The following is a 23,155-nucleotide window of genomic DNA, read 5'->3' on the forward strand; positions in this document are numbered from 1 at the left end:
GGTCACAAAGAATAGGACATGACTGAAGTGACTGAGCACACACATCAGGTTTCCCAGCCATTTCTTCATTCACTCAACCAATATTGAAATCTATGTTGGGGGAATTCCCTGGAGGTCCAGTGGTTAGGACTCCATGCTTCCATTGCAGGGGACATGGGTTAAATCCCTGGTCAGGGAAGTAAGATTCCACTTGCCATTCAGCTAAAAAAAAAAAATTCTTAAAGATGGGGGGAAAAAAAAACAAACACAACTATGTTGGGGGTAGAACTACAGCAATGAAACAGGTCTCCTGCCCTTTTGGGATCTACTTTCTAATGGGGCAAGGAAGGTGATGATGAATTATGCATTACTAGTATATTTCAAATACTGGGAAAAACTAATCTAGGTGTGGTGATAGTTAAGACCACGAGGGGAGCTGTTTTAGACTAGGGTGATTAGGGAAGGCCTATGAAAGTAACATTTGATCTGAGACCTGAGTGGTAAGGATGCAGCCAAGTGAAAATTTGGGGACAACAAACTAGTAAGTATAAAAGCCTGAGATCAGCATTTATAAGAAAGTGAAAGTGAAGTTGCTCAGTCCTGTCCGACTCTGTGCGACCCCATGGATTGCAGCCTCCCAGGCTCCTCCATCCATGGGATTTTCCAGGCAAGAGTTCTGGAGTGGGGTGCTATTGCCTTCTCCAGGGGATCTTCCTGACACAGGGATTGAACCCAGGTTTCCCCGCATTGCAGGCGGACACTTTACCCTCTAAGCCACCAGGGAAGCTGGAGAACAAAAGATTTAAGCTAGTGAGCATTAGGATGGTAGGGGATGAGGTAAATGGAAAACATCCAAGGTAGTAGTAAATGCTTCTATTTCTTTGTAGTCCCCTAGGAAGGGGCAAGTCAAATGATGTGCAGGAATTAGAAATGCCTATTTAAGCAGTCAAATAGCGTCTTGCTGCTCTAAGGTTCTAATGGCAGATTACGTTCTAACATCGTAAAAATACCGTTGTTTTTATTGTAAGTTACGTGAAAGTGACAGAGTGGTGAGAACACAGGCCATGTGTGGCTACTGCTCTGTTACCAGAACCTGAATTCCTTCGACTGGCATGTTACAGGGCCTTGCCCACTCATATTGAGCAAATGCTCCAGTTAACAGCAGTCAGTGATACTATAATTGCTATTAATGACATTTGAAATAGCAACAAGATACATAAACAGACTGTCAATGACAGGTTTGGGATACCAGTGTTTTCATTAGAAAAGCATTCTGTATATATCTAATGCATATATATTAAATTCTGACTAGCCCATTTTTGCTGGTAAATTGTTAAAATGAGACATTGTTGAGAACTGTCATTGGACTCTTATGTTGCCTGAATATGCCTCTATTTGTCTTTTGATAAATCACTTTCTGGTGATTATATTCATTAAGTATTTCTACAAGAAACAGTAAATTAACAGAAATTATGCCAGGATTCCTGGAATTTTAGAAGCCTTAAATTAAGAGTGAGACCTGGGTTCAAGTCTCAGTGCTGTCATGCACTCAGAGTTGCATGGCTGTGTGTATATCCAGAAACCCTTGAGACTGAATTTGTAAAAGTAATCTATTATCTGTTCTGCCTAGATCACAAGAGCCTTGTAAAAATCTGATAAAAACTGTAAAATATGATTCTGCTTAAGCTTTTGGAAGTGGCAGGAGGTTATGCTGAGAGCCTGTAAAGCTTGTGCCTGCCCTGTATTTTTTGTGTTTGGACAGACCCCCACACCCCAATCTTTTTCAGAGCCCCAGCAATTAAAAGAGGATCAGCTTTATATTGGGTGTTTGCTGCTGCTAAGTTGCTTTAGTCGTGTCAGACCCTGTGCAACCCCATCGATGGCAGCCCACCAGGCTCCACCATCCCTGGGATTCTCTAGGCAAGAACACTGGAGTTGGTGGCCATTTCCTTCTCCAGTGCATGAAAGTGAAAAGTGAAAGTGAAGTCGCTCAGTCGTGTCCGACTCTTAGCAAACTCATAGACTGCAGCCTACCAGGCTCCTCCATCATTGGGATTTTCCAGGCAAGAGTAGTGGAGTGGGTTGCCATTGCCTTCTCTGATACTGGGTGTTTCAGTTCAGTTCAGGTCAGTTGCTCAGTTGTGTCCAACTCTTTGAGACCCCATGAATCGCAGCACGCCAGGCCTCCCTGTTCATCACCAACTCCCGGAGTTCACTCAAACTCATGTCCATCAAGTCAGTGATGCCATCCAGCCATCCTATCCTCTGTTGTTCCCTTCTCCTCCTATCCCCAATCCCTCCCAGCATTAGGGTCTTTTCCAACGAGTCAACTCTTCGCATGAGGTGGCCAAAGTATTGGAGTTTCAGCTTCAGCATCAGTCCTTCCAATGAACACCCAGGACTGATCTCCCTTAGAATGGACTGGTTGGATCTCCTTGCAGTCCAAGGGACTCTCAAGAGTCTTCTCCAACACCACAGTTTAAAAGCATCAATTCTTCGACACTCAGCCTTCTTCACAGTCCAACTCTCACATTCATATATGACCACTGGAAAAACCATAGCCATGACTAGATGGACCTTTGTTAGCAAAGTAATGTCTCTGCTTTTGAATATACTATCTAGGTTGGTCATAACTTTTCTTCCAAGGAGTAAGCGTCTTTTACTTTCATGGCTGCAGTCACCATCTGCAGTGATTTTGGAGCCCCCAAAAATAAAGTCTGACACTGTTTCCACTGGTTCCCCATGTATTTGCCATGACGTGATGGGAACAGATGCCATGATCTTAGTTTTCTGAATGTTGAGCTTTCAGCCAACTTTTTCACTCTCCTCTTTCACTTTCATCAAGAGACTTTTTAGTTCCTCTTCACTTTCTGCCATAAGGGTGGTGTCATCTGCGTATCTGAGGTTATTGATATTTCTCCCAGCAATCTTGATTCCAGCTTGTGCTTCTTCCAGCCCAGCGTTTCTCATGATGTACTCTGCATGTAAGTTAAATAAGCAGGGTGACAATATACAGCCTTGACGTACTCCTTTTCCTATTTGGAACCATTCTGTTGTTCCATGTCCAGTTCTAACTATTGCTTCCTGACCGGCATGTAGGTTTCTCAAGAGGCAGGTCAGGTGCTGTGGTATTCCCATCTCTTTCAGAATTTCCCACAGTTTATTGTGATCCACACAGTCAAAGGCTTTGGCATAGTCAATAAAGCAGAAATAGATGTTTTTCTGGAACTCTCTTGCTTTTTTGATGATCCAGTGGATGTTGGCAATTTGGTCTCTGGTTCCTCTGCCTTTTCTAAAGCCAGCTTGAACATCTGGAAGTTCACGGTTCACATATTACTGAAGCCTGGCTTGGAGAATTTTGAGCATTACTTTACTAGTGTGTGAGATGAGTGCAGTTGTGAAGTAGTTTGAGCATTCTTTGGCATTGCCTTTCTTTGGGATTTAGGGGAGGCCTAATATCCAGTTTTTAGGTGTCAAAGTCCTTCACTGAGCAGGGCTGATAAGTACAGAGCTCTTTTTTGGTGATTCCTCTGGCCACATCTCTCTCCCTACATTTCGGGAGTCTGTGCCTCTTCCCTTCCCTTCCCAGGTAAACCCTCCCAGAGTACAAATTAACACAGACTGCTATGTTACATTTTGCTTCATTTTGCACATAATGAAGATAACTGATTGACTAAGCAGTTCCAGAACTGTGTGTTCATTAATCAAAAAGAAGGCTTCCCTGGTGGCTCAGATGGTAAAACAAGAAGAGGTGATCTCCTCCCAGACATATTGCAGGTATCATGGAAACATGTAACAACACGTGCAATATGGGTTGGTTTCAACACACAGCGCAAGGGAGAAGGGTGAGTCCTGAGGATCCATGTGGATCAGAGCAGGGGCTGTGCTCCGGTAGGCTGGACTCTACCTGGCTGGTCACTGCCCCACTCCCAGGCACATCTGCTCTGTGAAGTCCTCTGCCTTTTGTCAGATTCAAACCTTTCATCCAACATTTCATGCTCATCGTTTCCCCTGCTTCCCAGGTGGATAATCCATACACAGAAACCCAGGCAGACCAAATATACTTGCCTGATTGTGTGTCACATGGCACATCTCTGACTCAGATTCTGTACTGGAAGTTCCTGTTGCTGTTGCTGTTGAAGAACTCTCATCTCCTCTGCACTACTCTGTTGCTGAAGATCTGGTCCCCTGTCTTCAGCTCTTCCAACCTCTGGCGCCCCCACAGCCGCTGGTGGGGTGACCTAGAGCAACAGCAACAGGCATAAAGCTCTTCTCCCCTCCTCCAGGCCCTGGACTCCTTTATTCATTTCCTTCTGTCTCCTTGATCATTGAGTGTTCAGTTGTATAGCTTTCAAAGCTGTGCTGTGACCATGGCCTTTGGATGAGGCTTCATCCCTGGGCATCAGCAAAGAGCCCCAGTATAGACTGGCTTGCAGAAAGTAGTTTGGAGCAATCCCAAGGGCCTGGGAACTACCGGAGCAAGCGGGCAAACCCGATTTTCTTGAGGACTTTTTGAACCTGCTTCAGTTTCTATTCAAATGTGGGTACAGACTTGCTTTTTAAAACCCTTTGGATCACTATGGTGCTGATATCACAGCTTTCACCCAATCTGGGAACTGACCAAGACTGCATATTCCCTGTGTAAATACCTATGAAAAAAAAGAAGCAGGTTTTCCATCTGTGAAGACGTCTCCTATCAGAACAGTTAATGAATAATGTGACACTCGTGATAAATACATGAAAAGAAGAACTCTTTGAAAAACTGCAAATGCAGTCTCTGTCTTGCACCACTAAATGGCTACAGTCCATTCTTCTTTGCTGACAGCAGCACCCAATTGCTCCCAGTCATTTCATTTCATATCAGCTGGATTCCTCTCACTGCATGGCAGGTTCCAGTTAGATCCTGGGGATGCAAGAAGAACAGGCAAGTCTGTCCCTTCAAAGAACATATGATTCAGACATCCCTGACAGTCCAGTAATGAAAACTCTGTGCTTCCAATGCAGGGAGCTGGAAGATCCAGTGCAGGTGAGTTTGATCCCTGGTTGGGGAACTAAGATCCTGTCTGCCCCACTAAGCACCCAAAAACAAAACAAAAAAGACTGCTGTGTTGATTGAATGACACAATGTTTAATAAATATCCAGCCCAGGGCCTATCCGTAAGTAAACATTCCAAAAAAACACATGTAATCTGGTGGTGGAGACAGATGTATTAACACATGGCAACACTTATGAGAAGAATCCCAGCAGAGGATGCTAGGAGAGAACTGGGGAAGGAAAAGCAGGGACAGGCTAGCACCACACCTGTGTGGTGGCCCAGGAATTGCTTCAGGAAGTCCATGCTAGAGCTGGTCTGAAAACCAGCAGTTGTAAAAAGCTGGCACAGGGGAGGAGAGGAACAAGGGGTCAAAGGAACTGATGGTAGAGCAGGCAGCAGGTGAGATACAGGAAGCACATCACCTTTGTTGGAAGGAGCTCAATCTGTGTGACAGTGGGAGCTGCAGGAAGACCATGCCTGGAGTTTATCTCAGAGCAACAGTGAACAAAGGAAGAATTTTAAGCAGCAGAATGCCATGAGCAAATTTTCATTTTGAAGCTCAACCCAGTGAAGTCAGATAGGGGGCAGTCATTAATTAGATTCCTTGAACTATAATCTGTATATTAATGAGTAATAATAACCTGTAACTTGCTTTCACTGACCAAGAGTGCTTTAATTGTTCCTGCAAACTGCATACCCTCCCAGCTTCACAGCCTAGAAAATATATCATACAACTCCTCTAACTGGCCCCTGTAGTCAGCATTTCAACTAAGGGGTCGATGTAGTAATAGTTGCTTGTTACTCAGGACACGGGGCTAGTTTTGCCCAGCTCAAACTAGTTGAGACCACTGAACATTCACCTGGGCCTGCACAAGTGTCCATTGAATGACCTATCAATGTCAGTAACCTTTCCTGAAGCTTTAAATCACCCTGTTTCTCTTTTTTAATGTCTATTTATTTGACTGCCCTGGGTCTTAGCTGTGGCATGCAGAATCTAGTTCCCCAACCAGGAATTGCACCCAGGTCCTCTGCATTGGGATCATGAAGTCTTAGCCACTGGACCACATGGAAGTCCCGCCACGCTGTTTCTTTACCCCATAAATATCCTAAGCCTATCCCTTCAGGGAGGCCAATTTGAGATTTGTTCTCCCGTCTCCCTGCTTGGCTGCCTGAAAATAATTGCTTTCTCTGCTGCAGACCTCAGGGTCTCAGCACTGGTTTGCCCTGCATCAGGCAAACAGATGTGGTTGTTACCTGGTTCAGTAACAGTGTTTCTTTTTGTTGAAGACCAGAGGTGGAAAGATCAGGCAAGAGGCTGTCAGTAATTCAGGCAGTCTGAACTGAGGCGGGGACAACGAGAGCAGAGGAGGAAAGAGACTTGAGATATATTTTAGGAAGACCAAACGGTTGTACTTGGTAAGGAACTAAATATTGGGTTAAGAAATAGGCTGAGAGTCAGTATTTTTAGAGTGGGTGATTGGTGGGACCATTCAGGGATATAGCAAAAACAGGAGCAGAGTGAAACTGTCAGGAAACAAGAGTGATTCTATTTTGTACATGTTGAGTTTGAGGAACTTGTGTGACAGCCATACAGCAATGTCTAGTGCACAGCTGACTATAGATTCAGAACGACAACTTGGCCCGGACACAACGGATCTGGAAACCAACAGCAGAGGTGGTTGAAGCCACCTGGCATCAGGCAGAGTAAGATAAAACAACCCAGAACACAGCTTTAAAAACTGCAGGCACAGGAGGAAGAAGGGAAGCCCAGGGAGGAAACAGAAAACCAGTCCTACCAATAGGTGAGTGGTCCCCTGGGTCAAGAGAGAATTCAAGAATGCAGATAAGGTCAAATGCTGAGAAATGTTAGGCAAGCTCAAGTTTTGAGAGTCAGTTATTCCTAGCACTGAGGAAGTCACTGACATATTTGTGAGCAGTTTCATTAAGAGCAGGCAGCCAGGAGGGAACTAAGGAGGGAGTGTGGTGTAGCCTTGACAGCTGGGTTTCACTTTTTTTTTGTAATCCAAGTGACTGACTGAAGCTTTGCTTGCAAGCTTTGCCTGCTCTTCAAAGATGGCTGTCTTCAGTAAATACACTGCCAGGCATACAACAGGTAAAAGACTGGGTGCTGCGCTGCCCACCACCCCCCCGCCCCCGCCCCCCAACACACACACTGAGGCACCTTTGTTTTAGAGATTTATGCTGCTGCTGCTAAGTTGCTTCAGTCGTGTTCGACTCTGTGCAACCCCATAGATGGCAGCCTACCAGGCTCCCCCGTCCCTGGGATTCTCCAGGCAAGAACACTGGAGTGGGTTGCCATTTCCTTCTCCAGTGCATGAAAGTGAAAAGTGAAAGTGAAGTTGCTCAGTCGTGTCCGACTCTTAGCGACCCGAGGCAAGAGTACTGGAGTGGGGTGCCATTGCCTTCTCTGAGAGATTTATGGTTGACTACAATAACCGCTAACTACTTGGGCCACTTGCTTTTTCTCTTCCTGTGCCTTAAATTCCTGTTAAATTCACCAATAAAGAGTGAGGCCTCAAAACCATAAGATCCACTCCCCAAAATAAAAACCTCCAGGCCCCAGCAATCGACCGCAATAAAAACAGAACTCCAGGCCCTTGTTCTCTCTACCCATGACCGTGCGGTGTGGCCTCATGTTTGCCATGTAATTTCCAGGTCCTGTAAGTGTTAAACTTCCCTCACCCACCACCATAGTTTCTTGATGGTTATTGAAGGGAATCTTGTAATCTTAAGACCCACAAGGGCTGGTCCAGCCACAGCACTGGTTATTGATAGACTGAGTCCAACCCACAACACCGACAACATTAAGTTGACAGATGGAGGTCTGTGAGGAATTAGGTAGTAATTTGACCTAGAGCACCCAAAGGACAGGTCCTAGATAAGTGAAGGACAGCCACTTCCCCAGTGATGTGAATAGAGTACAAGATTGAGAGTGGAAGGTAAGGAGGAGGCCAAGAGCCTTTAATAGCTTTTTTTTACCTAATGGCCTGACTTTTCTCCGAAAAAAAAGTTATTTACTGATCCCCAAAGGGGAGTTGACAGGTAGGAATTTGGAAGAGTTGAAAAGGCTGGTATTCAATACAGGAAGCTGACAGAAGAGAGGTGTTATAGGCTCATAAAATTGTGATCATCATTATAAAACACGCTTTATTCTAAATCTCAACCCCAAAGTTACTCTGATGAGAATGAAAAGTGGAACATGACTTAAAGAAGACTATTTAGCAATATTTATCAAAATGCAAATCCATTTACCTTTGGCTTCAGCAACCCTGCTTCTGGGAATGTGAATAACAGATACTTCTGGCAGATATGTAGATTGATGTGCACACAAATTTATGTACTAGAGCACGATTTGTTATAGCGAGTGAGTGAAAACAATTCAAGTGCCCACCATAAAAGACCAGTGAAATAAACTACAGTTTGTTAAGCATCTACAAAAGAGAATGAGGAGCGCTCTTTTGAGAAATGGAATGGAATGTATTGAGTGAATAAAGCATAGTATAGAAAAGTATTTATAGATCCTGTTTCAGACTACGAAAGTGAAAACATTCTATATTATGAGCTTGCTTGTATTTTCAGAAGGAAACCTAGAAAGTGACACACAAAAATTATTAAAAAGAGGATCCATAGAACACTAGGAGGGTTAACACTTCTCAAAGCATATGCCCCATTATATTGTTTCAGTTTTGAGCCATATATAGTGTATTATGTATTCAAAACAAAAAACTTAGTCTGTCTTGGAGCTGCTCCAGGGCTTCCCATGACTGGGTCCTGGGCAGGGCACCTGGCACCTCCATTTATCTCTGAATTTTCTGGAACTGGATGGCTTTTTTCTGTTGTTTCAGGGCACTGGGGAGAGAACTCTTAGGTAGGAAGTTAGGTAGAAGCAACAAGGAGAGGCTTGGCTGAAAGGGATGCAAACCCATCTCTAAGCTCCCATCCCAGACACACCCAGGAGAGCTCACAGATACGCTGCAAAATAACACAGGGACTTTTCAACTCTTCCACAGGCTCCCTAAGCACAGAATGGATAGAAGTGGGACTCTCCAAGTAACCTTAGGCATTAAGGGCTCATGAATATTCTACATCTAATTATAACAGATGGAATTATGGGAAGATATAAACAGCATTACTTGCTGTTATATAACTTGTAATTGGCACTGGGCACAAGCAGGAGGAGACTGGACGTGTTAAAGGGGGAAGCCAAGTGGGATCAGTAGGAAGAATGAGGAGGGCTTCTTCGGTTGTGTTGGACTAATAAAAGATCTGTCTGCTTGAGCTGAACTGAGCTGTAATTTGTTTGTTGTTCTACACCTTTCGGTTCATAGCTCTCAATTTTTGTGGCGACTAGACAAGAACCGAGGAAGAGAAATAAACCATCCTGACATTTGGTGCTGTGAAATTTGCTGGGGGTGGAGGGGGGAGGGTGTGGTGTCTCAGCTCTATAATTTACTATACTTCAATAAAAAAAAAACTTTCTATTTTTTCAAGATGGAAAGAAAAGAGTCTGGTAGAATTGATAACCCCATTTCCTCTTTCCTCAAGTGTTGGGCTTCCCCTCTACCCTGCTGAGGAGCAATTCAGATTTGGGATCTGCCCCCACAAGGCAGACAGAGAAGGTTGGGCACAGTACCTGGCACACTCCTCCCTGGCCTTGGAAGCAGCTTTTCTGGAAGAGGAAGCCAACGTGCTTAAAGAAGGGCGGTACTTCCCCAGGTAAGCCCTGCTATCACCCCAGGTGGGAATCCTCATGGTGGTGTTGGTACAGCTTCATCGAGTGGATTTGTTCTCACCTGTGGAATGAGTCAAGGAAGGACTGTGAGAATGTTCCCCAGGGAGAATAAGTGTAACCTGGAAGGACTAATTTTTAAATTTACACTGGGGTCTGTTTCTATGACTTTAACACTTTTTGTTACTGTAAACATTTATAATGGCCTGCAACCTGAGCCATCCACCTGTAAAAGACTGTCCATTTTAGGGGACATTTGCAAGGATTGAATAGTCTTTTTACTTTTATTTCCTCACCCACCTCCACCACCCTTCCATCTCAGATCCATAAAAGAACCTGGCAACCAGGCCCTGACAAGATGGTAATTTTGAGGCGATAGCCTGCCATCTTCTTGGCCAGCTGGCTCCCTGATTAAAGTTCCTTCCTTGCCTCAGCAACTCGTCTCTGGAATTCACTGGCGTGTGATGCGTCGAGCAGAAGGAGCTTGGACTTGGTAACAGTTTGGCTTAGCCAGCCAGGAACCTTGCTGCTCCTGGCTAGCCGGCCCCGATCAGGGAATATTAGGGCAAGACTCTAGCAGTTGTTGGGACCAATTGTTGTCCTGAGGTTCTCTGCTTCAGAGTTCCCTGAAGCAGCACTGGCTGCCCCTAGTACTTAGCAGTTGAGACGAGGAAAGGACAAATTTCTGGAGTCGATGGACTCAATTTATTTTGTAGGGTGAGTCTGCCCAATTCAATAGCTGGTTTAGCCAGTCTGCTTGTTTTGTGTCCTTTTGTGTTAGAGCCGAGGGGCTCCATTTTGGAGGGCAAATTGCCCCCGTGTACACACCAGAAACATTTTTCCCCTTCGATCTGGGCTTCTCCTTTACGGGACAAGCCAGTTTGGAGGCCTCGCTGTTTGTGTGTGTATATGTATGTGTGTGTGTGTGTGTATATATATATATATATATATATATATATGAATAACATTGGCGTGGTTCATCTGTAAAAAGAGCTCTATTTAATTGGCTTAAGTAATAGTAATAAACGCTTATAAACCAAACAATTCTAAATACAAGATAAAGGAGTTTCAGGTTCACATGAACTGGGAAGTACTTAATCTTAAATTAGTACCTGGTATAAATTTGTTGATCTAATTATAATAATATAGACAGGTCTTATCATCAACGTATTAAATAAGACAGTTATTTTGAGGCACCAGCCTGCCATCTTCTGGGTCTGCTAGCTCCCCGATTAAAGTCTCTTCCTTGCCTTGCCTCAACACCTTGTCTCTCAGATTCACTGTCCTGTCACTAGGCGAGCAGAGAGAGCTTGGACTCAGTTAACACCTTTACCCCTTTGGAAACCCGAGGTGGGGTGGTTCTCCAGGAGAGCTTGAGTGTTAGCCTTCCTTCCTGCATTCACTCCTGCTGCCTGATGCAAGGAGCACAGGGGTTTGCTGCAGCAGGCGTGCAGAGGCAGGGCAGAGAGTGAGGGCTCGGACCTCGGCTGCTCTGTGTCCAGAGTCCAGCATGGAGGGCAAAGTGTATTCAGTCCACAAGCCACTTAACAACTCTTTCCTGTTGCGGAGATAGCCTGGCTCAGGGTTAAAGAGGGTAGCACAGATCCTGCCAGGATTTTGGCTTTGGCCTTGCTGGCTTGGCTTTCTGCAGTGGAAACATGGGTCCCCCCTGAGTTGGTATTCGCAGAGGAGACACAGTCACCTCTTTCCCAACCTTTTTCCCAATTACCAACACAGGGGAATGGCATCACATGCGTTCCTCCAGCGTCTTTACTGTTTGGTATTGTAACTGGTGTGTTTACTTGTCCATGTCCCCATTACATGTATTGACTGCTAGGACTCTTTCTGCAATTTGTATCACCAGGATCTAGTACATGCTGCTGCTGCTGCTAAGTTGCTTCAGTCGTGTCCGACTCTGTGCAACCCCATAGACGGCAGCTCACCAGGCTCTGCCGTCCCTGGGATTCTCCAGGCAAGAACACTGGAGTGGGTTGCCATTTCCTTCTCCAATGCATGAAAGTGAAAAGTGAAAGTGAAGTTGCTCAGTTGTGTCCGACGCTCAGCGACCCCATGGACTGCAGCCTACCAGGCTCCTCCATCCATGGGATTTTCCAGGCAAGAGTACTGGAGTGGGTTGCCATTGCCTTCTCTGGTCTAGTACATAGAAGGAGGTAAATAAATGGTTCCACTCCCTCCCCTGTTCCCACACTGTTGGCAGCATCATAGAGTATTTGGGGAACACCCCAGCTGTAATGTTTGCTAGTGGGACTTAACCCAGGTCAGAGTGACCAAGGCTAGTTTGGCATACTTAAGGCTCAGGAGCCTGACTTTGGCTTTCAGATGTCCAGATGTCTTCACTGACAGTGAGCAGGGGTCGATGGCTGCTGGATCTCTTAGCCAGGTGACATTCTGCAGATGGCACCTGGAGTGATGTGGAATTTTGAGCTTTACATCGCTAGTGTGTGAAATAGTGCAGTTGTGCGGTAGTTTGAACATACTAGTTGTCAGTCAAGATAGCGAGCTCATGTCTTGTAAGTGAGACAGCCCTTGGCTGGATGTCATTTCTAGAAACAAGCGCGCTTTGGAACAGATGCAAAAGGAGCCAAGAGACCCTTTCCCAAGGCCCAGGATACATGGCTTTTCCCGGACTCCACTGCCAGACCACCCCATTAGCTTCCTCGGCTGTGGCCACCACCATGTGCCGCTACAGCCCTTGTTCCCTTGTCCTGTGAGACCCTGTCCAGGGACCCTTGCCTGACACTGGGGGGGGGTTTTCTGGACCTGTTGCCTGAGGTGCAGCATGCAGGCGAGCTGCTTTACACTCCCCAGACTTCGGATGAGAGTTTCCTTTTGAAGCAGGGCCTTCCTGTGCTCCAGCTCCTCCTCTCCCTCAGTTTCTTTCAACTCCATAGCGTCCAGGTGTACTGGTAGCAGCTACAAGGTAGATGAAAGATGGATGCCGGATCTCCACAGATGAGTCCCCTGTCATCTGCAAGGATCCTGCCCCCTCTGCCTCTGTCCTGTCCCTGACCTTTGTGGAAGGTTCCCTTTGCTGTCTACTTTCGCATCTCCTGCTCCAAAAGGTCAGATTCAAAGTACTGATTAGGGAGGTTGAACCTGAAACCTCCTCATGTCCATGAATCGTTCCACTGAGACAGAGCAGTCTGTTGAGTACACAGGCCACCCTTCGTCCTTCCCCACCTCCTTGAGGCCACACATTTGGACTGCCCAGCACACTATGGAGAGAGGGAGGTTAGTGGAGTCGGCCTGGGTGCTGGAAGCAAGCCATGGGACTGCAGCTGGCTCAGGGAAGGAACAGACCTTACTGGAGAGCAGGATGAACAGGGCAGGCAGTTCTTAACCTCAGTTCTGCAGTTTAGTTACCACTGTGACAATTCCAAGTTCGTGAGGTTGTTGGGGCCCTTCCAAAATCTGTTCTGAAAACTAGAGCCTGGCTCTCTATTCTGTCAGTTCTCTCAAGTAGGAGGGTTTCTGGCCTGGGGAGCTGACGTTTGGAAGGGGTCACACTGGTAGCCTAGTACTTTGGGGACTCCTTGCACAGATGCCATTGGAGATAAACAGAGGAGGACATGACTAAACTAGCTGGTGATTTTTCTTCTTTTTTTAATTGCTGAAGCCCCCACAAAACCTGCCTTGAAAACACAGTTTTAACCTGGTCTCGTTGCATCGCTGATAAAAACCTATGAAGGAGGTGGGGGCGATGGTGATTTTGTTATTTTTCCTTGTCAGCTAACTGGAGGTTCCCACTCTAGCATTGAGAGTAATTGGAACAATGATGTTTCAGCTGTCGGTAGCTGGGCCAGGAGGCTCAATCCAGGTCATAAGTCAGCCTAATGAGATCTAGGGGCTGGGAGCAAATCGTGGGATATCTTCTGAGTGAAAGCTGCAGCCCAAAATATCCTCTGATGCCCCGTGGTGTGAGTGATGAGCTAGATGCTTACCACTTTCATACTTGCAGTTATTCAGATTCATGGCCAGCTATGTGGAATGGAAGAAGAGCAGAAATCAGGCAGAGGGAGAAAAGGACCCTGGGGTGCCAGGCACCCAGATGAAGAGATCACACACAGATGAACAGTGCAATTTATGTTCTCTGGAAGCCACTGAAAGGAAAGACCTTGCGTGCTAAGTGGCTTCAGTTGTGTTTCTTTGCAGCCCTGTAGACTGCCAGGCTCATCTCTGTCCATGGGATTCTGCAGGCAAGAATACTAGAGTGGGCTGCCATGTTGTCCTCTGCTGGATCTTCCCGACTTAGGGATCTAACCTGTGTTTACTGCATTGGCAGGCTGGTTCTTTACCACTAGCACCACCTGGGAAAGACCAGGATAATGTAAATGTGCTGAAATACTAAACCAAGCCAGCCCAAATGGTTCTGGATTTTGTTGTACCAAAAGGCTAATGATCTCTTTTTCCTGTCCTCTTTCCCCGGCTAAAGGGAAGACTTTGAATCCCAGCCCAGCTGCCGAAGGGCAGAGGGTTACCCTCTGGAGATGGGCAAGTGAGGGGGTCAAGGGGACAGTTACCGGTGTTTTGGCCCTCTCTTTCTTCTCCCACCTTCTGAATCATCTGGCTCAGATGGGGTTATGATTTTCTTTGGGATTTTCTTGGGTACGATGGATAAAGGAACTCCGTTCCTAAATGCATTATAGCCAGCGTTTGAGAGTGCCTCCTTAGAAGGGTTGGAAGGGATAGTACCTTCCCCTTCAATACATTCCTCTTGGGAAGCCTCTTCACCATCCTCTTCCTGATTCACTGGTCTTAACAGGTCTTACAGGCCGTCGCCATGGACATGAGGGCGGGCCCCCATTAGAGAAGAGTTCTGCGGGTCAGTCAGCTTTAAAGCAATTACAGAAGGTAGCCCTTCACCCCTCTGCTTCCCATGAGAATATGGGAATACAATCTGATGGGGGAAATGAAACAGAAGAAAAGGAGCAGGGCACAATCTTTTAAAGAATGACATAATCTAAGGACATTACACAGGCTGAATATAGTCAAATAATTTCAGGATGGTGGACTAGACAGTTTCCAATAGACCTTGAGCCTCAGTACACTCTTTGTAACATATCAGGAAGCTAACTGATACACCCACAAGTGGGTGGAGGCCCAATTTAAATGTGAAAAAAACTTTTAGAAATATGTTTTAGGATCTTTTCAGATATTCTAAAACTTAAAACTTAAAGTGCTGAAATAAGTGATGAAAGGTTTGTAGAAAACGGACCCCAGAAGGGGTTTTGTAGGTGATCAGTCAGGATTGACTAAGTCTAAAATAAGTTATTAATTCAGTAAATGAACCTTTAAGCTGGTGTAAAATGGAAATTCGGTTTTTCTTTGTTAAAACAGGCAAGTTTTCTGAAGATGCTAAACTGCCTTTAATAACAGATTTCAATTTATTTACCTTTTAAATAATCTGTATTTGCCTCTGGGATCTTTTATTGTCACTTTGGCTGTTTCACAGTGACCTATGGCCTTGCTGTATTTTAAAATGTTTGTGTGTTCCTTTGACAGGGCTTCCAAGATCAAATTATAATAAAGTTCCTTTGACCTCTAACTAAATTTGAGGTGCTTCAAAAGGCCCCTGAGGGACCCCAAAGGGAGATACTAAACTAATCAAGGTCATTTGGTATGTTAAACTATAAAGGAAGTGTTTTCCAATAAATAAATAAGTTTTATGGTAAGTGGTACAGATATTCTAGAGATTGTATAGAGTTCCTAATAAAATATTATTAGTCATAATTTTTGTTATAAAGGTGTTGTATGTCACAACAGTAATCAGATTTAAACTTGCTTCCTTAAGTCTTTTGTTAATATACACAGTTATGGTTTTACTCTAATGTCTTTGCAAAATGTTTCCTCTTCATATAAAAAGGACTTTACAAGTTTCTGACTTTTAGAACATACTAATGAACTGAGTAAAAATAATTGAAGAATTGTATTGACAAAACTGATGATTTCATAAAGCTGTTAACAGAAAGGATTAGTTACATAGAACTGAGTAAATTACTATATACAGTTGTATATGGTATCTGTCTTAAAGAATTATTGGTTTAAATCTGTGTTTTCCAGGTGTATGTAAAACTCCTTCAATTAATTATAACTTGCAGTAGTTTGGTAGATTATACCTGTTGGAGCATCTGTCTTTTTCTCTGTACCTGGCTGATCGTGCTAGTAACATATGCTTGTCTCAGAGATTAAGTCATGGATAAGTGTGCATGGCCAATACAGTGAAATTGCAGATAGCTCATTAAATCAGTTACAACTCCTTTGGTCACTCAGAAATTATAACTGGATCACAACTGGTAATGCCAATCATTAGTGGAATTTGTTCTTTGTCTTCAGATTGTGCTTTGTGTGTCTGTGCTGTACTATGTCATTGCCTGTACGACTTATATCCCCTTTAGATTGTTGTCTCTTAACAGTAACTAGTGTGTAAATCAGGCCTCCAACAAAACTAATATGACTGAACACTTTGAGAAAATAATTGTGATAGTGTGATTCTAGGTACGGGAAGAAACAACAAGGGATAATGTCTCCTGGATTACAGTTAGAATCCAGAAAATTTTAATTATTGATTGGGCCTGGTCCAAACCTTAACACCTGGTGTGACATCAAGAATATTTTGACTGAATTGAGATGAACCTTCCAGCGCCTTGGGACAAAAGTTGATCATGAAATGTTTTCCAGATAACGGTCATTCGTGACCAGGAAGGAAAGACCTGAGACATGGAATGAGCGATTACAGCCCTTCAGTGTGAGTCAGTGGGCCCTGAGAAAGGGGAATGCCTGCCACCTGGCCTTCATTCGACTACAGCCACTCCAACCACTCCCTATGGTGAACCTAGAGGAAACTGAGAATGCAGGATTACAGGCCCCAGTTACCTAAGGTATATAAAATATGATTTAATGAGCCCAGAATCTTGCATCTTCCCATGCATAGAAAGATGCTAAATTTCTTAGCTTGAGATGCTACCTTTATGTTTGAAGTTCACTATTTCTAAATTTGCAGGTGTAAACTTCTCTTCCTTTTCCAAGAGGAACAAAGGAAGACTAGTCTTGACATTTAAAAACATCAGCACTAATGGCAGGCACTCCCAGGAAGATCCATCTGACAAGCAAAATGGCCCCCCTTCTCCCACAGGATTGTGAGATGGACATTGAGAAGGGGAATTGTATCCTGGAAGGGTTAATCTTAAATTTATACTGGGTCTGCTTCTGTGACTTTAACCCTTTTTGTTATTGTAAGCATTATGTATGGCCTGCAGCCTGAGCCACCCACCTATGAAGGACTGTAAAGAAGTGAAACTTAACACATTCCCCTGCCTTCCCATTCTAGGGGACATTTGCAAGCATTGAATAGTCTTTTTTACCTTACTATGTTTCCTTACCTCCCCCCATCCAATTAAAAAAACCTAGCAACCAGGCCCTGAGGAGGTGGTTATTTTGAGGTGCTAGCCTGTTATCTTCTTAGCTGGCTCCCCGATTTTAATTTCTCTTCCTTGCCTCAACACCTCATCTCTCAGATTCATTGGCCTGTCATGCAGTGAGCATAGCTAGCTAGCTTGGACACAGAAGGTTGTCTGAGGCTCTTAAATCTAAACGCTGTAAAGGTCTATCAGCCAGACTTACACATAACAAGCCTTGGTCATCTGAACAAGAAACCTTAATGCATACCAACTGCTTATTAACTAGTAAGTTTATATTGTAATACCTGGTTCATAACTAAGCATTTAAATGAAGCCATGAGGCTATTAACATCAGGCTATGGTAATTTACATTTTAAAGCCTCCTCTGTGCTGGAAACAGTTTAATCATACTAAGGATAATCAGTCTAGTAATACTAGAAAACAGGCTGGGTGCCTTATGGACAATATATAGTTTCCCTAAGAAATAAGGATTGGTACAGAACAAGCTAAGTCAGATGACTTTGGTATATACTGGGCTGCACCTAATGGAAGTTCTTAAGTTCTTATTTATGGCCTTGCTATTAACTGCTAGCTATTTTGTTTTATATTGTTTTGTATATTGCCTGTTTCATAAGTGTTGTCCCTTACATTACCAAGTATTTGACTGAGTCACTGAAAAATGATAGTATACAGTCCCATTAAGGTCAGTAATTGCAACAGTGTAACTCTAGATATGGGAAAAAAGAACCAAAGGGAATATTTTCCTGGACCGCAAGAGATTCAGAAGCACAGGTAGTCCAGAGAGTTTTGAATACTGTTTTATGGCCTAGTCCAGTGACAGCACATTTAGTGGCCTATCAACAAAATCTTCATAAGACTTGGAATGAGCATTCCTAGCACCATGGGACAAAATGGTCATGTAATGCCCTCAAACCATAGTCAGCTTCATGAACCTGAAGGGGCTCAGCCAGTTGGCACTTGCCATCTATCTCTACAGAAATTAAATCATGGCCACTGAAGCTGCTGACCTTCAATACCCCCTGAAAGGAATTCAGGGTGGAAATTAGGAATGAGGCACTCTGTGCTCTGGAAAAATTGTCAAAAGAGCCCTTCAGATAGTTAAACACTTTCAGGAGTAAGTATTTTGTAAGCCCTGAGTCTTGCATCTTCTTGTACCTAGAGAAACATTAACATCATTGACAGGGACAGTCGCTTTGGCTATTTAAGGAAAAATTATAGTTAAAGTCAACATAGAGTTGCTATGGAACTGACTAGGTGACACTATGGTGTGATTTCAGACAAGTCCTTGTATTGTTAACAACTTGAGTTTTCTGACCTGTGTTAGACTTAGGATACCGTCAGCCATTCGAAAAATAAAAGCAGCAGATAACTACAGCCTTACTTTTTAAAGAAAGAAAAAGCAAGTGAAGTCGCTCAGTCATGTCCGACTCTTTGCAACCCCATGGACTGCAGCCCAGCAGGCTCCTCCGTCCATGGAATTTTCCAGCCAAGAGTACTGGAGTCGATTGCCATTTCCTTCTCCAGGGGATCTTCCTGACCCAGGGATCCAACCCGGGTCTCCTGCGTTGCAGGCAGATGCTTTTACCGTCTGAGCCACTAGGGAAGCACTCCACTTTTTAAAGATCTCTTCTTTTAACTCTTACATGTGTAGAATGAGAAATTGCTCTGGACTGTATGTTGCACAGAAAAAAAAAAAAAGCATGTGTAATGATCAATACACTTTAAAGGTTAAGACCTACTTAAATAAACCTAGACAACCAGCTACCTGGCTACAAGTCTCCTTGAAGTGTTAAATCTAAATTAGGATTCAGGCTTAATTTTTTCTATTTTGTCTGTTAATGTTGAGGTTGTCGTTTCTTCAACTACTTCTGAGTCCAAATGGCTCCATTCCTTTGGACAGGATGACCCAAGCACTGACTCTGCCTGGACCACAATCAAAATTGTCATCAAACAAGACTTGGTTCTTACTCCTGCTTTGATCCCTAGCTGCAGTAACAGTTTTACTCATCTATGCCTCTGTTTTGTTTTTCTTTTTTCTTTTCTAAATACCTGTTTCATTTTGTCTCTCCAGATGACACAGATTCACATCAAGATAAAGATGATGTGCAAAGAAAACCCATGCCCCCAAAGAGATTACAGCCACTCCTCCAAACATCCAGTGGGAATAACCACAAAAGTCACGCTGGGGCCCCTTAATAGAACAGGGTGAGAGCTCCATGACCCCAACTAGGTACGGTCTATGAGTTCTGTGTCAGCATTAAAGAAGTTATAGAAGACTGACCATCTGTCCCTCATCACCCCAATAAAGATTTCTTGGGGTTCACATCTCAAGGAAAATTTAAAGTAGGAGATAGATGGTCTCTGGGCTGAATAGCTGGTGGTTTTCAAACGGAGCAAAACTGAAGTTTGTCCTCAGCCAGACAAGAATGACGTATTTCCCCTCCTCCATTGTTAGGAGGGAATAAACTGATGGGGGAGTTGTTGCAGTAAAAAGGGGAAAAGAGGAATGAGTTTTTCTTTTTTACTTCTCTGAGAGCAAAGAAGATAAAGAAGAACAGTGAGCAGACCTGAACATTCCTAGTTTATTTTACTTTATCTGCTCCTGATTCCGAATGTCTGTAAGTTTGCTTTTCTGCTCCCTAGCTCTGCAGGAGCTACGCTTCACTTGACTCTATGCTAAATACATCCTCTGTCTGTTGTTTACCTTTACAACAGCCTTCCCCTTGTAGTTACATGTCAGAAAGAAGGCCTCAGAGCCACCAGACTGCCAGATGCAGTTATGGGTTACTGATGCCAGTTTATGACTGTCTTTGACATGATGCAAGAGGAAGAAATCACGATCCTATCACCTTTGTTTCCTCATCACCGACTCCTGACTGCTCCTGACTGTGAGCACCTGCCTTAGGGACACAGTTCTTGAGGCAGGAGCATGCTGCGTTCCCCTCTCCACTACCTGAGAATAAAAGGCACCATTCTGTTTCTTCCAAATTCTGCCTCTCTGGTTTTCATTCGGCTTCGGTGGGCAGAGGAGGCCAAGGTGTTGGCCAGCAACAGAAGGAGGTCAGTCAGAGAAAGACAAATATTGTATTACTTACAGGTGGAAGCTGTATATTCATGCAGATGAACTAACTTACAAAATAGGCTCAAATGTAGGAAACCAATTTATGAGAAAATGTTAGTGGAGAGGCATCAATTTAGAGTTTGAAACTGACATATATACACACTGCTGCTGCTACTGCTGCTGCTGCTAAGTCGCTTCAGTTGTGTCCGACTCTGTGCGACCCCATAGACGGCAGCTCATCAGGCTCCTCCATCCCTGGGATTCTCCAGGCAAGAACACTGGAGTGGGTTGCCGTTTCTTCCTCCAATGCATGAAAGTGGAAAGAGAAGGTGAAGTCACTCAGTCGTTTCTGACTCTTCATGACCCCATGGACTGCAGCCTACCAGGCTCCTCCGTCCATGGGATTCTCCAGGCAAGAGTGCTGGAGTGGGGTGCCATTGCCTTCTCCGATTGATTACAGTGTGTTCAGTAGAGTTCACAGGGCTATTCTTTAGGCCCTTTTTGATCATCTATTTGATATGAATTAGTGTGTATATATCAAATAGATGATCAAAAAGGGCCTAAAGAAGAGCCCTGTAAACTCTACTGAACACACTGTAATCATCTATATGGGAAAAAAAACCAGAACAAGAATAGATGTTTATAGATTACTGAATCAAGTTTCTGTACACCTAAAACTGACAACATCAGAAATCAACTCTACTCCAATATAAAATAACAAATTACAAGAAGAGAAAAGGGACATGAAGAAATGCTGCCACCTTGTGGGCACTTTCCAAAACAACAAGCCTGTGCTGATGGGCACTTAATACTTACAAGGCCTTTGGGGCTGTGGTAAAAAAACACCTGCGTGGGAAATAGCCTAGCGGGGGTCAGCAGAAAAGAGTTCAAAACAAGGCAGATGGTCAAGGAGTCAATGTCAAGAGGTAGATTTAGCTCACATCTTTTTAAAAAACATCACATGAAAAGATGTCAATGTTATTAAATATTAGAGAACTACAACTCAAGATTGCAACAAAGTATCACTTCACATGGGTCAGAATGGCCACTGAAAAGCTACAAACAATAAATGTTGGAGAGGGGAAGAAGTAAAGGGAACCCTCCTACACTGATGCTGGGAGTGGAAATTGGGAACAGCTACTGTGGAGGACTTCCCTGACAACTCAGTTGGTAAAGAATCCGCCTGCAATGTGGGAGACCTGGGTTCGATCCCTGGGTTGGGACGATCCCCTGGAGAAGGGAAAGGCTACACTACTCTAGTATTCTGCCTGGAGAATTCCATGGACTGTATAATCAATAGGGTCGCAAAGAGTTGGACACGACTGAGTGACTTACAACTCACTGTGGAGGATAGTGTGCAGGTTCTTCCTAGGAGGAAAATGAGAATAAAATTAGAATATGTCATAACACAATACACAAAAATATACTCCAAATAGATTAAAGATCTAAATGGAAAAATGGATGCCATGAAACTCGAAAACAAGCAGAACATGCTTTGATAAAAATAGCAAATTCTGAATGCAATAAACGTGGGACCCAATTAACCTTAAAACCATTGGCACAGAAACATCATAAATGAAAGAAAAAGACAACCCTCCTAATGGGAAAAAACATTTGCAAACAAAGATACCCACAGGGAATTATCTCCAAAACACATGAATGGCTAGTGCAGGTCAATATATTTTTTCTTTCAGTTCAGTTCAGTTCAGTCGCTCAGCCGTGTCCGACTCTTTGCGACCCCATGAATCGCAGCACGCCAGGCCTCCCTGTCCATCACCAACTCCCAGAGCTCACTCAGACTCACGTCCATAGAGTAACCCAGTTTAAAAAATGTGTCAAAGATTTCTCCGAAGAAGGCATAAAAGGCCATAAAACATGAAAAGATACTCGGCAACACTAATTCTTAGAGAAAGGTAAGTCAAAAGTACAATGAGGTGTCACCTCACACCCGTCAGAATGGCCGTCTCAAAAAATCTACAACAATGAATGCTGGAAATGGTGTGAAGAGAAGTGAATCCTACACTGTTGGTGGGAACTTACATCCACTAGGGAGAACAATGCCAAGGTTCTTTGGAAAACTAAACACGAAGTGCCATGTGACCCAGCAATCTCACACCTGGGCATAGATTCAGAGAAAACCAAAATTTTAAGACACCTGCACCCCAACAATCATGGCAGCACTACGTACACTAACTAAGATAGGGAAGCAGCCTAAGAGTAGAAGGGCTGATGAGTGGATAAAGAAGATGGGGTACCATACACAATACAGTATTACTCAGCCATGAATAAGATGAAAGTATGCCGTTTCCAGCCACAGGAAAGTATTAAAGAGATGATACTAAGTGAAGTAAGAGAGGGAGAGGCAAGTATCATGATGTCACCTCTAGATAGAATCTTAAAATAGATATAAATGAAGTTTACTAAATAGAAACATGCTCACAGAAACAGAAACAGGCTTTCCTAACAGGAAAAATGATGGGGGAGCAGGGAGAAATTAGCTGGTTCTGATTAACACACACTCTACTATTTATAAAAATATAATAAAAAAGGACCCACTGTATAGCACAAGGGGTCCTGTGCAGCCCTCCGTAATAAACTGAATGTGAAAAGAACCTGAAAAAACCACATATACATCCATATTTAAGTGAATACTTCCTAGATAACTCGTTTAGGTAAAGAATCCGCCTGCCAATGCAGGAGATGCAAGAGACTCAGGTTTGACCCTTGGATCAGGAAGATCTCTTGGAGGAGGAAATGGCAACCCACTTCAGTATTCTTGCCTGGAGAAACCTGCAGACAGAGGGACCTGGTAGGCTACAGTCCATGGGGTCACAAAGAACAGTACATGACTGAGGTGCCTTGCATGCACACATGCATGGAGCAGAGCACC

At 44.0% G+C, this 23,155-nt stretch overlaps 1 pseudogene; it reads right to left on the reverse strand.

The window, feature by feature from the left end:
* Positions 1-4,078: 4,078 nt before the first annotated feature.
* On the reverse strand, positions 4,079-8,881 carry LOC138094837 (neugrin-like; annotated as a pseudogene).
* Positions 8,882-23,155: the final 14,274 nt, after the last annotated feature.

Source organism: Capricornis sumatraensis, chromosome 19 (genome assembly GCF_032405125.1).
Source record: "Capricornis sumatraensis isolate serow.1 chromosome 19, serow.2, whole genome shotgun sequence".
NCBI lineage: Eukaryota > Metazoa > Chordata > Mammalia > Artiodactyla > Bovidae > Capricornis > Capricornis sumatraensis.